The 14,029-nt window shown below is 38.6% G+C and overlaps 1 long non-coding RNA gene across 1 annotated transcript in view; it reads right to left on the bottom strand.

The window, feature by feature from the left end:
- Window positions 1-8,775: 8,775 nt before the first annotated feature.
- Window positions 8,776-14,029, bottom strand: part of LOC104861209 — a 5,553-nt gene continuing 299 nt past the window's right edge. Inside the window, exons 2-3 of the long non-coding RNA XR_779932.1 lie at window positions 13,439-13,515; window positions 8,776-8,902 (exon numbers count right to left, since the gene is read on the bottom strand). This is a non-coding gene — a long non-coding RNA (uncharacterized LOC104861209). The remainder of the gene's footprint in view (window positions 8,903-13,438; window positions 13,516-14,029) is intronic.

The following is a 14,029-nucleotide window of genomic DNA, read 5'->3' as shown; positions in this document are numbered from 1 at the left end:
TAGTTCTGCTGATGGTTTCTTTTGTTGTGCCAAAGCTTTTTAATAAGATGAGATCCCAGTTGTTGATTCTATCTGCTGGTTCCTATGCTAATGAGGATTTGTTCATAAAGTCTTCTCCTATGCCAATGTCTTCCAGAGTTCTATCTAACTTACCTTCCAGTAAATTTAATATATCTGTTTTAATATTTAGATCTTTAATCCATTTGGATTTTAATTTAGTGCATGGTGAAAGATAAGGGTCCAGTTTTAATCTTTGGCAGGTTGAGATCCAGTTTTTCCAACACCATTTATTAAAAGGCTATCTTTCCTCCATTGAGGATGGTCAGCTCCTCTGTCAAAGATGAGGTAGCTGAGTACATCTGGATTTTTTTGTGTGTGTGTGTCTTCCAGTCTGTTCCACTGATCCTCAGGTCTGTTTCTTTCCAGTACCATGCTATTTTTATCACAGTGGCTTTGTAGTATAGTTTCAAATTGGGAATTGTTATACCTGCTGCCATGTGTCTGTTGCCTAAGATGGCTTTTGCTATTCTAGGTCTCTTCTGGTTCGAAATGAATTTTTGGATTCTTTTTTCTAGTTCTGTGAAATATAGTGTTGGAATTTCAATTGTCATTGCATTGAATGTGTATAGCAATTTTGGTAGTATGGCTATTTTCACTATGTTGATTCTTCCTACCCAGGAGCAGGGGATATCTTTCCATTTTTTTAATATCCTCTTCAATTTCTTTTTTCAGAGAGTTATAATTTCCAGTGTAGAGATCTTTTGCTTCTTTTGTTAGATTGATTCCTAGATACTTCATTTTTTTGGATGCTATTGTAAAACGAATTTTTCACCTTTTTTCTCTCTCAGTGAATCTGTTATTTGTGTACAAGAAGGCTATTGATTTTGGGGTGTTCATCTTGTATCCAGATACTCTACTGAATCTTTCAATTAAGTCTAGAAGTCTTTTGGTGGAGTTTTTTGGGTCTTCAATGTAGAATATCATATCATCAGCAAATAATGACAGTTTAACTTCTTCCTTTCCTATCTTTATTACTTTAATTTCTTTCTCTTGTCTAATTGCTGTAGCTAATGTTTCCAGAGCTATATCAAAGAGGAGTGGTGATAGTGGGCATCCTTGTCTTGTTTCTGATTTTAATGTGAAGGTTTTCAGTTTTGGGCTATTTAATATGATATTGGCTGTTGGTTTTTCATAGATAGCCTTTATTAAGTTGAGGTATAGACCATCTATTCCAATTTTTTGCAGGGTTTTTATCATGAACGAGTGTTGAATTTTATCAAATGCTTTTTCTGCATCTATTGAGAGGATCATATGTGTTTTTGTCCTTGACTTTGTTAACATAATGTATTACATTTATTGATTTATGTATGTTGACCCATCCTTGCATCCCTGGAATAAATCCGACTTGGTCAGGATGTATGATCTTCTTGATAATCCTCTGTATTCTGTTTGCTAGTATCTTATTAAAGATTTTTGCATCTATATTCATTAAGGAGTTTGTTCTATAGTTCTCTTTTTTAGTTGCATCTTTCCCTGGCTTGGGAATCAAAGTGATACTTGCTTCGAGGAATGAATTTGGAAGTATAGCTTCCCTTTCAATTTCACTAAAAAGTCTGAAGAGTAATGGCAGTAGTTCTTTTCTAAATGTCTTGTAAAATTCAGCAGTGAATCCATCAGGACTTGGGCTTTTCTTTGTTGGTAAATTTTTAATTACATTTTCAATTTCACTAACTGTAATTGGAGTTTTTTAAATGTTTTTTTTTTCTTTGTTCAACTTTGGTAATTCATAAGTATCTAAAAATCTGTCCATTTCTTCTGTGTTTTCCATTTTATTGGAGTATAGGTTCTTATAGTAGGTATCAATGATCTTCTGGATTTCTTTTGGATCTGTTGTGACTTCACCTTTTTCATTCCTGATTGCATGGATCTGAGCCTTTTCTTTCTTTTTTTGATTAGATTAGCTAAGGGTTTTTCAATTTTATTTATTCTTTCAAAAAACCAGCTCTTTGTTTCATTTATTTTTTGTATCATTTTCTTAGTTTCCATTGCATTGATTTCTGCTCAGATCTTTATAATTTCCTCTCTTATTTGAGATTTTGGTTTTTTTTACGCTTGTTTTACTTTATAATTCTCTCTTATTTGAGATTTTGGTTTTTTTTACGCTTGTTTTTCTAGGAGTCTAAGTTTCATCATTAGGTTGTTTATTTGAGCCCCCTCTGTTTTCTTAGTGTGGGCATTCAATGTTATGAATTTTCCCCATAGAACTGCTTTCATTATGTCCAATAGATTCCTGCATGTTGTATTGGCATTTTCATTTATTTGTAAAACTGTATAATTTCTTCTTTAATTTCCTGTGATCCATTGATTGTTTAGGAGAGTGTTTTTCAGTTTCCATGTGCTTGTGAAGTTCCTACAGTTTCTTGTGCTATTGATCTCCAGCTTGATTGCACTATAATCTGATAATATACAGGGGATGACTTCAATTCTTTTGCATTTATTCAGACCTGTTCTGTGAGCCAATATGTGGTCTGTCTTGGAGAATGATCCATGTACAGCTGAAAAGAATGTATATTCTGAATTTGTGGGGTGGAATACTCTGTAGACATCTATTAAGTCAATGTGTTCCAAAGCTTGGTTCAGTTCCATTGTTTCATTGTTGATTTTCTGCCTAGATGATCTGTCAATTTGTGATAGTGGGGTATTTAAATCCCCCCATTACAATTGTATTAGTGCTTATTTGATTTTTCATGTTACTTAATATTTGTTTTATATAGTTAGGGGCATTTATATTTGGTGCATATATGTTTATAATTGTCAGCTCTTCCTTTTGAATTGTTCCCTTTACAAGGATCTAGTTCCCTTCTTTGTCCCTCTTAATGAGTTTTGGTTTGAAATTTACTTTGTCTGAGAATAAGATTGCTATACCTGCTTTTTTCTGGGCTTCTGACACATGGAGAATTGTTCTCCATCCTTTCACTTTCAGTCTATGGGCTCCCTTTTGCACTAGGTGAGTTTTTTGTATACAACTTATTGTTGGATTTTGCTTCTTAATCCATTCTGCCAGTCTATTTCTCTTGATTGGTGAATTGAGGCCATTAACATTGATGGTTATAACTGACATGTTCCGACTTATTCTTGTCATGTTATTGTCATTTTGTTGACTCTTTTTACTTTTTCTCCCCTCTCCTTTTAGTTTCTTGCCTTGCCTATTTGATTTGGTCTAGTGAGCCTCATAGCATTGTGACCTTAATTGTCCTTTTGTAGGATATTGTTTAGAATTCCTTGTAGTGCTGGTTTGGTGTTCATGAAATTTCTCAGGTGTTCTTTGTCATGGAAGTATCTTATTTCTCCATCTATTTTGAAAGAGAGTTTTGCAGGATACATCAGTCTAGGTTGGAGGTTATTTTTTTTTTTAGGACTTGGAATACCTCACTCCAGGCTCTCCTTGACCTAAGGGTTTGTGTTGAAAAGTCTGCTGTGATTCTAATGAGCTTTCCTTTGCATGTGATTTGTTTCTTTTCTCTTACTGCTTGTAGTATTTTGTTTTTCTGTTGGATTTTTGGGATCTTGATTATTATATGTCTAGGTGTAGATTTTTTTTTATTGTGGCTAGTTGGGGTTCTATATGTCTCACTTATCTGTATGTCCAATTCTTCCCTTCTGTTTGGGAAGTTTTCTGTCATTAATTCTGTGAAGAGCTTTTTTAAGTCACTTGTGTTTTCTCCTGCTATTTCATGAATTCCTATCAGTCTTATATTATTTTTATTTGCATCATCTAGAAGTTGTTGGATCGATTTCTCATGATCCCTTACTGTTTTTGAGAGACCTCTTTTCGTGGTCACTGACTGAGATTCTATCTTCTATATCTGAAATTCTGTCTTTGCAATCTTTTATTCTGTTGTGTACATTTTCAATAGAGTTTTTAATCTCCTGGATATCTGTTTGAATCTGTTTTATGGATTCCATTTCTTTCCTCTGTTGGGCATTCATTGTTTCCATTTCTTTCTTATGCTAAGTCTTCATGGATTCTATCATGGTCTTGAGCTCATCTATTTTTTTTTTTTTGTCATTTTCTGTTCTAGAGTCTCGAATCATGACTTCCATTTTGCTCATTATCTCTATGGTTAACTGGGATATTATTTTTGATTTGAATTTTTCTAGAGCCTGATTGACCTGTTTTGTTACCTCCTGTGCTATGGGTCCAGGGAGTCCTGTTGGTTCACTATCAGACTTTTCATCTTCTTTTGTCCTGTTTGCCACTGGTGACCTGGAAGTCTGTTTTTGTGTCTTGCTTAAGTGTTTTCTCATTTTTATTTTTGTTGTTGGGTTGTCCTTGGTTTAATTTCTGGGTATTACTTAAATCTTCCTGATATAGTTGCATTTTAGCTTTTGAGTCTCTAATGACTCATAGACATCCTCGTTTTCATAATATTGGAGAAAACAACTCTTTAAATCAATCACAATCCTTTATCCCAATTGATACATTAAGCAGCCCAATAGGATCAAGCACAGCTTACAAATTGACCACTTGTGGTCATCATTAATCTATCACCTTTAACCCATGTGAATTCAATTAATATAAAGAAGCAGCCCAAAATATGTTTGCACTGCATACACTTTTCAATATAGCATCTTTACCATTTAGGATGGGGGGGGTCAGACTGAGTTAGGATGAGAGGAGTAGATAAGTGAAAGAACTGGAGCAGGTTTGAAGTGAAACCAGAGGATGTAGAATGACCTTTCTATCTTTACAAAGCTACTAACTTCAGAGGGGATAGACAGAGTGCAGGAATAAGGACAAGAATATATCCCTTTAACAGTAACAGGGGCTTGCCTTCCCTTGAAGCTACAGAGCCATGAGTGAGGTAAAATGACAGGAGAAAGAACATAAAGAAAAAGAAAAAATAATAAAAGAAGTCTGAGTTAGGGCAAGAGCAGGAATAAAAAGGGAGATGAGGGATAATATGGTGGAGCAAGAGACTGTGTTGGAGAGAAAGGACAAAAAAAAAAAAGAAAGAAATTTTAGGGTGGAATGAGGAAAAGAAAAAAAAGAAAAAAGAATTTGAAGGGCCTCTTTCAGACTATGTCTCTATTGTCATATTATACTACATGTACAGCCATATGCAGAACCGAATCCCCTGATCTCAGCTAGCCAATGGCAGGTCCGCACGACTCAGACTGACCTCAGTCCACAATGCCTAACTTGAGTTTCCCAACTTGCAGGGTTGAACTCCACTCAGTTCTATTACAGTTTTCCCCTTCCCTTTCTTTAAAGATGTTCAAAGTTGGGAGCTCAGAAAACTACCCTTCATGACCACCTATGCCTCTGCAGAGTGGTTTCAAGGACTGGCCCAATCAGGAGGTTTGAGAATGGGGTGGGGGAGCAGGTCATGGGGGTGTTTCAAGGGCGCCCACACAGCTACCTTCCTTACTGGATCTGTTGGAGTGCAGTTGGGGAGGTCTCCCACCCACCAGGTGGGCCTGAGCAGGCAGCTGGAGAGACCTCCTCTGGGGTCTCACCTTTATATTCTTAATGCTAAGTACAGAACCTGGTGTGCAGGTTACCCAGTATGTTTTTTCTTTTGATTTGAGAAATGTTCTTAAATTCAATCTAAATAATGCTTGATCTTGCTAAATTGCACATGCACAGATTGCATTGCGTCTTCACAAAAAATTACAATATCATTTCTTCTTTCTGAAATGAGCAGATATAACAAAATCTTTACCAGTTTAAATCAGCCTCTGAAAAATGGAGCCATTATTGATTCTTTCAAATGGACTTTCCATTTGGATGTTTGCCACTTAATCTTTAAGGTCTTCTATGTTTATGAGATTGTGTTATATAATACAGATCCTTTATGAATATATATGTTCATATACAAAATATATAAAATTAATATCAGACACAAAATCATGACACACTGTGCACATTGGTTCCTGTGTACATTTATGGACAGTGGCATACAGGATAGTCTTTTTTCTGCACCAACTGGAAGATGTCTATGGCTGGAGACTTCACATTCTTACAAAGTAGAGTAAAAAGTACATGAGCTGATACCAGTGCATGATCCTGGGATAGGCTTGCTCTTCCTTTTCTCACCTATCTTGAAGGGAAACCCAGGAAGAGAAGTCAGACAGTTGACTGAAAGGTACAGGGAGTGAAATGCTTTCCAGACATCTGCCTGAAGTGCTGTCTCTCCTTCACTGGTCCCATTTTCTCTTCTCATCCCATATTTCTCTTCTGTTTAGCCTTTTTCTGCTGGTGATTCTGCCTCCTTGTGCCCTGGAATATCCCTTCCTTTCCCCTTCTGTCCAGTCCTTGAGGCCTTTTGTATCTTATCAGTTCCAAAGTCTCAAGTTTTATGCTCTCCTCAGTTTTTGTGGTAACGGGAGACAGGGGGCTCTGGTTTTAGTTTTGTTGGCTCTGAATGACCTCTGGAAAGAGAAATTGGTGAGGGTGGTAGGGTTGGGGGCCTTTAAATGTGAAATATGCTTGAAATAACTTATTTTTACCAAAATTAATTGAAGTTTGAAGATCATCTATTCTAGTGAGTGTCCTTAATATTTTGGAATGATAACACTGCCATAGGGAGCCAAGAGCTTGATGTAGAAGACATTCTTGCATCAGCAGACAGTGAATGTACCATCAAATTACTGTTCCTATCAAATTACTGGTAGGGAAAGGGAATAATGCTGATTTCCAAGTTGAAATCCCTCCCAATGTGCTTTCTCTGGGACATCATATGATATACTAAGTCATTCTCATTGGAATCAGACAGTCATTAACCTTAAGGTTATTGCTAGCTTTGGTTATACATTTCAAGCAAAGCAATAGAGATGTTGAAAGTGAAGATCCTTTTCCCATGTAGTCATGGGCCCTTTGCTGCTGTTTCTGTGCAGATTCAGTAAGATAAGTTTGGGAGGGCTACTGTGAAAGGTGAAATGTCAGAAAAGGCCTTCAATTGGCACCCCAGGATGTTGTACATGCTGTTTCTTATGCTTTGCACAGTAGACTTCAACAAAAATGAATGAATGAATGAATGAATGAATGAGTGAGTGACTGAGTGAATCGATTAAAATCCCATATACTACTTGCTCAATCTCAGTGGGGGAGGTTTTTAAGGAAGACTGTGGCAACCAAAAAGAATTAAAAACATGATTTCCTGACAGGAATCTCATGAACATGATTGAGATAATATAATTTGATCCAGGGGCAGTTTGTGAGAAATCTTACCTCTAGATCTAGATGTTTTCCAGGAAAATATGTGGGGAACAACTGTGATCACAAAGTACCCATACCATGGAAATGCCCTTCTTAAACATTAGTGTGCATACAGGTCACCTTGGAGATCTTGTTAAAATGCAGATTCTGACTCCGTAGGACTGAGAAGAGGCATGAGATTCTGCATTTGTAGTGGCTCTCTGCTGCTGCTGAAGCTGATGCTTCCTGTACACATGAGTAGCAAAGTTTCAAAGGTAGCTTGTTACAAGCCAGTGGTTCTCAGTAGATGGTGGGAGTTGGGAGGACAGATTTACTGCCCCTTCCTGAGCATATCCAGCAGTTTCTAGTAATCTCATGGGGTGTCATAACTAGAGGGATACTAGGGGCATCTAATGGATTGAGGCCAAGGATGATGCTAAATAACCTACAATGCACAGGACAACCATTACTACATGGAATTATCTGGCCCACAATGTCAGTAGTGGGAAGTTGAGAAATTCTTTTCTAGGTGAAAGAGCATAGGTTTGCAACCCAGTGGACCTGGATGCCAATCATGATGATTTCACTTAATTTCTGCAACCTTTACAGGACTCTCTAAATCTCCGCTCTTTAGAAAATGACCTAATGAAGACCAGTAGAGTCCCTACATGTAGAGTACATGTTCAGTAATCAATCTTTGATGTCAACAGAACACTTTTAGCAGAACTGCTTCCTTGGAGACCTGTTGAAAAGAAGTTACCCTTATTGAGTACCTGTTATTACATACTCAGATACATATTTGAACATTTCAGAGATACCTCATATATTCAGGAAGAGCCAAAGGGATAGATAAGATAGTCTCTTTGTAATATTAGGTCTCTAAGAAGAAGAATGGTTCCTCAGTTTCTGTTGTTAGGCAGATATTGAGAGCAGCTATGCTAACAAAGTAACATTAAGAATGCACAGTTGATTTCAAGAGTTGGGTATTGTGTCTCCCATCATCCCAGTGGCAGCTGTACTTTCTCATTAGCAGAGTACTTGGCCTTGACTTTCAGAGACTTGGGTGTATCTTATTGCTTGTGATTCTGTGGGCAAAAGAGCAAATCTAGCCCAGTAGGGGGCACACAACAGGAGTTTGGAGTGGAAAGAAACTGAGGCTGACAGGTTCCCATGTGGACCTTTGGGAATAACTGGAGTCTACTCCTTCCATATATCTCAAAATGATTTTCATGTGTCTTTCTCTACCATACCCACCCTGAGATTTTTCTGCCAAACACATAAATGTATAATATGTATGCCTATGTGCACATACACATCTATGTATATGTACATGCACACGCGCGGACACACACACACACACACACACACACACTGCCCCATCAATATCTCAACAGACGAGTCTTTCTGCTGACAGCCTGCAAAAAGAAAAAGCAACCAGATGGAACAGCTGGAAAAAAATGTCTGTGTTTTTGAAGGTCTATAAAACTCTTTATCATCCCAGCAGGAATGGCCAAGAACCTGGCATGACACTGAGGTGCTCAGGAAGAATGCTGAGCATCTGCTTGACATGTTGTGAAGCTTTTTGGAACCATGTCCAGCCTCTTCTCCTGCCACAGATGTCTGCATGGCAGACCTGGGACTCAGGTGTTGCTTTTTCTGGGTTCCTCCTCATTTTACCAGGTTGCTCTCCAGCTTGTGCGCCTGCAGAATTTCACAAAGACAAGAACTGTAAACAGTCATTATCCCTGCCTGGATGGAGATAATTAGTTCAGTCTATGTTGCGTAGTGTAGAACAGAAAGAGCAAGGATGCTGGATGGATTTCACCAGGGGACTAACAGGACTCAAGATCTAGTTGTACACACAGCTATAATTCATTATCACAAAAGGACACTGAATATAGTCAACGAAGTAATGAAGCATAAGGATGGCTTGAAGCTTGAAGGATCAGCTTCCAGCTTCCAGAATCTTCTCCCATGGGCACTGGAGAAGACGGATTTAACTCCTTTAGCTACACAAAGGAGATTTTGGCAATGGGACAGATCATTTAGAGACTCAGGGTTTTTAAAAAGGCGAATCATATAACTTGCCTCTACTCAGAATGAACCCCAGTTCCAGACCACCGAAAAAAAGCATGTTTAGTATAAACTACATCTTTTACATAATCACCTCAGGCACAATGAGGGTTTCTTATGAGGAAATGTTGAGAACTCTATAAGCTTTAAAAATCTAAGTTCCTAGGTACCAGCCTGGAGCCCAACTTGCAGGTAGGTCTTCTCAAAGTGTTATGGTTTAAATCTGGGCTGTCTCCAAAAAGCATGGAGTGAGCCAATCATGCACAAACTGAGTCCTCTGAGACTGTGAACCAAAATAAACTGCCTTTTAAATTTGTGGGTGTTGGGTATTTTGTCCCAGAAATGTGAAAGTGATGGAGACACAAGGATAGCAGTTTCGACACACAATGTGAACTCTTTTCTAAGGAAAAAGGTGTCTTGTTCCATGGGACATCTGGCAGCTCAGTGGGCACCTAAGCTCCAAGGCTGTGACAAGGTGCTATGGGGACCCTCATTCCCCTAGCGGAAGAGGCAGCTGATTCTCAGCTATGCTGGTTGAAGCCTTTGAAGACAGTACTATGCAGCAGTGCTGCTCCTCCCAGGGGTAACAAATTATGCCAAAATAAAGACAATCTCTTCTCAAAACCTTCCCTTTCAATAACATCAGCTGCTCCATTTCCCTCTACTTTGAATCAGGAACACTCAGGGTTTTATTCTTGTAAGTCAAAGAATCTTTTTGAAGGATAGCATGTAAGAATTTTTTTCATTTTTAGCTTGAAAGCTTGCCAGAATCTTTATCTTTGAAATTGAAAGCTCTTTCCCCTCCTCCTAAGATATGCCTTGGTATATTTTCTTATCATTAACTCTATAGAACATGTGATGGTCCCTCTCCATTTCTCATCTCAGATCCCTTTAGTGTTTTCTGTTCTGCAAAGTTTTCTTCTATTACATCTGTAATTATTGATGCCTGTCCCTGGGAATACTAACCATTGTCAGGATGCATCTACATATTCTGCCTTGTCATTCATTTTCTAAACTACTCTTTTATTTATTTGTGGACTTGTTCATTTGTTCAGTGCACTACCAGTCACTGGAGACTCAGAGGTAACTAAGGTGCTTTGTTAGCCGTACAGGAGCTCAATAATCACAAGACATACACAATTCCCATAATGAGTATGGCTTTAATACACAGCTGGCTACTGTTGTGGAGAATCTAAAGGACAGAATGTTTTAGGGTAGTGTGGGGGATTTAGGGTGACATGGGAACTCTCTATGGACTATTTTTCTTAATTTTATCTTTTATATCTCTGAACTGAATTTCTGCATGGCTATATTTTATTTCTCCTGACATTGCTTCTATTTGGTTTGCTTTGGTGTCTGCAATTCCGTATTGTGATCATAGGCAGCAGGGTTTTTTACTTTTGTGAGAGGTGTTGTTTCTCATCCATAGACAGCATGGATGTGTCCTAAAGGAAAAGTCAGTGGTCATGGTAACATTGCTCTCTTCTACATCTTGGGACTGAAAACATCCACCTCTTAACTAGATGCAAAAAGTAGAATAGGTAGAATTTGGACCCCCCCCTTTTTTTTGTTTGTCCATTTGTGCAATACTACCTAGTACCACAGGCTCAAGGAGGAAGCCTTTATCTGCCACACCAAGGGAATCTACCTGGATGGCAGCTACATGAGGTGGGTGGTGCCCTGACATCTGCCCATGGGCCTAGTTGACCTCAGATGGTCTTCTAGCCCCAACCACTGGTATCTATTCCACTGCTACCAGCAAGGTGTCATGGCTCAATACAGAGGTAACTTCCCAGTTCTGTGGGGACAGTGTGACTGGATGAAGAAGTTCTGGGCCTTCCATCCCTGGGAGTCCTTGTAATTGACTCTGCTGTGTTTTTGGTGTTAAAAACCTACTTGAATTAGATGATTTAATGGTAATGGTGAGCATTAGAGGGAACATTCCTTAATATTCATCTTATTTTGCCGTCTCTTTGGAATTCTTTTTACCAGTTTATCTTCAAGAAGAGGTAATGGAAATTAATTTTTGTCATAAAAACATAAAACTCTGTTAATATAATTGGAGCCACCAGAGGGTCTATCTCTAAATTGCAATCCATTCCAAACACTCTTTTCTAATAGTATGGGGGTGGGGTGTTGCAACAAGAAATCTGGCTAGTGAAAGAAGTGGACTGCCCTCTAGTGTGTACTTAGGACCATCAGGTACTGGGGTCAAACTTCATGTGAGTTCTTTTATTACAAAACCAACGAACCAATGATATAACACTACTCTTATCTGATAGATGACAAAACCAAAATTGAGTGATTTCTGACCTACACTTGAATGAAAGTCAAGAGTCTGCATTGCTTTCTGATCCACCCTAAAGAAAGCATACTCATCTCTCAAAGGCCAATCTGCCTCTTACCTGCATCTAGTTTTGGGTCAAAGTCTTTACTGGAATTTGATGTCATTTAGGGATAAATAGGAGCTTTTGCCCAGAAATCAAAGCTCCTTAATTGGCTATTTCATCCTTATCTCAATACTGGATTTTACAAGATGAGGCTGGGTTTAGGATGTAGTCCTTTGCCATGAATTTTCTATATGAACTGCCAGCTTTCATTAATTTCCATCAATTTCTTACTCAGAACTGATTTTTCCTAGATTGCTTTTGATTCGTATCTATCTTGAGATCTGTCTTTTCAAGATATTATTTGGCAATTTCAGGGAAGGAGACATCTTTGCTAGGGCCAGCTCCAAGGACTGTACCTGCAGTCTTCCATACTTGCACTTACCTAACCTCTGCCAAAGCAGCCAAGACATCTTGTGGATAAGTCTGCTCTCATAGGGCATCAGTGGTACACCAAAACAAAATCCTTGGGGCCGAGGATTTAGCTCAGCGGTTCGGTGGCCTGCCTTGCAAGCGCAAGGACCCGAGTTCAAGAAAAAAAAAAAAAAAAAAAAAAAAAACAAAAAAACGAAATCCTGGTCTGCTTTCATTTGTTGCCATTTTTTCTTTCTTTCTTTCTTTTTTCATTTAATGATTATGAAAGTGTACCTGACTGAGGAAAGTAGGGATAAAATGATACCAGAAAGTAAAATGTTTTCATAGGGCTAGTTAAGCCTTACTCACCCTGTTTTATTCACTCATCCAACAGTTCATGTATAGGGCCCTCCTTTGCAGTAGATGTTGTAATATAGTAGTAAGTCTTCATCTTAACTTTTTTTTTCCTCATTGAGTTTATTGGTACATTTTAGGAATGCACTACAGTTAGATTCATCATTGGGATCTTGTACCTTTACATGACAGGTCTTGGTTCTCATTTTTCCCCTTATCCCTGCCTTCCTTCACCCCCTCCTCCCTTCCCTATTTACAAATATGTTATTTTCCATTTTTCATTTTCTCTTTTCTCTTATTAACTTTCCCCTAGCCTTCCCATTTCCCCTATACTTTTAGCCCTTTTCTTCCTATTTCACATTGTCAATTATATCATTAGGATCTTATGTACCATTGTAGTTTTTCACACCAGAGAAACTATTCGGTATTTATACATGTGTGACTTATTTATTTCACTTAGGAGTATATCCTCAATATGTATCCATTTTCCTATGAATGACTCTAATTTCTCATTCTTTGTGGCTGAATAGTATTCCATTTAATAGAAAAACCACATCTTTTTAATCCAATCTCCAGCTGATGTGTAAATGGGCTGTTTCCAAGTTTTAGCTATTACAAACTGTACTGCTATAAACATAGGTGCGTATATGTTAACTTTTCAATATTATGAATCCTTTATAGTTCCTGATGTCAGTAACAGGCAACATCCTACTTTTCAAGAACTGGTGATAATAAGCACACTAATATAGGGGCCTCAAATTAAGAAACCATGATCTGGGCAAATGCAGATATCTGTTCCAGTTCTTAATACCTATGATTCCTATTTAATTTTAATTATACAGATGTAAGTAATGGGAATCCTAAGCAGGAAGTTAAAAAATAAAAAAGCTACTCTGCTCTCCATCCTCCCTCTCTGATGCCACTCTAAAACTCCAAGCATTTTGATTGGATTCTAATATTCAAGAGGCCAGCTTTCATACATGAAATTTAAAATGTGAATCTAATAAGGTAAGGAGCCCACCAGCCAAGGGGTCCACAGGGAAAGGCTCAGAGGAGACAAGGCTCACACCTTCATGGAGCAGCACTGTCTGCAGACATGGTCCCCTTGGTCCCCTTCACTTGTAGTCTTCATTAGGAGAGTAGGTGCTGAAAAGCGAGAGAACCCTAATTAAGAGGCTGCTGACTTTCCCAAGCGGTCCTGGGTTGCTGTAACTTCAGACTTCATTTACCCACTCATCTGGAGGGGGCATGTCTTCATGGAAGTTTTAATTCCCAGCCCAAATCGTCCTGATTAGACCATCTCTTCTGCTCCAGCTCCCAGCGTTGGGAGGAACCATCCGATTACTAGAAGCTAAGCTGGAGGCCTGGGAAAGCTGAGTCAGAGGGTGAAGGAGTCCTCGGCAGGGGGCTGAACACCCACCCAGAGGCCTGCTAATTGAGGAGTCCTCATGTCTGCTTGCTCCAAGGAACTGGAGAGAGGCTCCCCTCCAACCCAATTGATTCCTCAACAGCGACATGAAAATTGAAGCTGAAATATTGATGGAACTACGGTCATGAAAGGCTCCAGCGAGCGCTCTGGGAAGAGGAGACACTTGCTAACGAGGAGAGTTTTAAAATCATCCTGTCTGTGTTGTCAGTATTAAAAAAAAAAAAAAAAAAA

Source organism: Fukomys damarensis, unplaced genomic scaffold (assembly GCF_012274545.1).
Source record: "Fukomys damarensis isolate Sample0158 unplaced genomic scaffold, DMR_v1.0_HiC HiC_scaffold_1, whole genome shotgun sequence".
NCBI classification, from domain to species: domain Eukaryota; kingdom Metazoa; phylum Chordata; class Mammalia; order Rodentia; family Bathyergidae; genus Fukomys; species Fukomys damarensis.
This window is presented reverse-complemented; position numbering and strand designations above follow the sequence as displayed.